Genomic DNA, 1,233 nt, shown 5'->3' with positions numbered 1-1,233 from the left:
ACTCTTTCAGTCTCAAGAAGTCTCTGGATGAGTAAGATACAGCACAGGCCCAAAGAGCTCACAACCAAAAGAGACAGACCATCTGTGGTGTACAGAATAAAGCCCCCCATGCCCGAAGACGTGTGCATCCAAATCCCCAGGATTTGTGAACATGCTACGTGACATGGCAAAGGACAATTAAGGTTGCAAACGAAATTAAGGCTGCTCATCAGCTGACCTCAAGGTCATCTTGGATGGGTCCAGTGTCATCACAAGGGTGCTTATAAGTTGAAGGAGGAGGCAGAAGTGAGTGGCAGAGAGATGCAACATGAGAAACATGGCCAATCATTGCAGGCTTTGAAGATGGAAGGGGCCATGGGCCAAGGAATGTGGGCAGCCTTTGGAAGCTGGAGGAGGCAAGGAAACATTCTCCCCTGAAGCCTCCAGAAGGAATGCAGGCCTGCTGACACCTTGAGACCCATTTGGACTTCAGACCTTCAGAACTGTAAGATAATGTATCTGTTTTGTTACAGAAATTAACCCATTTATTATAGGCTAGCTATGTTTCAAATGGTAGAGCTTCTACTGGCCTGCCAACTCCTTCAGTCTTCTGATGGCTGACTTTACTGTAACAGGAGAAGTGGTGTTGTAGGGCCGGGCACCACTGGCTACCATTTTCATGCAGGAACCACGAGGCCAGATCCCCACAGCTCACCTCTTCATCTTGGTTTTGCCACAGAAGGAGCAAGTGTCCTTGGTATGCTGACTTATTTCTTATTTTCTTCACCATTTTCCTGAGGGAGGCACCATAACAGGTCCCATATTTACCAATGATTCCAACCTTCTTGGTGCATTTAACCATGTTGCCACAAACTAGATCCGAGCCCAGAGAGCAATAAATCTGTTGTTTTAAGCCACTAAATCTGTAGTAATGTGTTAGAACAGCAACAGGAAACTAATGCGGCATGACACAAATGCCCCACAGTGATGTGTGCAGCGACAGAAGTGTGTGCAGGGCACAGGAGCCCAGGACAGGGACACTGGATGCGGGATGGCCCAAGGAGAGGCAAGAGGGAGGCAGAGGGCTGAAGTGCCATGGGAGATGTGGGCTTCGGGGGCTGTACTTGCAGGGGGTTACTGCAAGACCCTGGGGGGCTGGGGGCACTCACACACACACATACATGCAAACACATCCTGACACACAGACAACAGACAAGGGCATGCACGTTCACCATGTACACTTGCACATGTACC

General features: G+C 49.2%; 1 pseudogene; it reads right to left on the bottom strand.

Annotated features, from left to right (window-relative positions):
* Positions 1 to 245: 245 nt before the first annotated feature.
* On the bottom strand, positions 246 to 858 carry LOC115525824 (annotated as a pseudogene).
* Positions 859 to 1,233: the final 375 nt, after the last annotated feature.

Source organism: Lynx canadensis, chromosome D1 (assembly GCF_007474595.2).
Source record: "Lynx canadensis isolate LIC74 chromosome D1, mLynCan4.pri.v2, whole genome shotgun sequence".
NCBI lineage: Eukaryota > Metazoa > Chordata > Mammalia > Carnivora > Felidae > Lynx > Lynx canadensis.
This window is presented reverse-complemented; position numbering and strand designations above follow the sequence as displayed.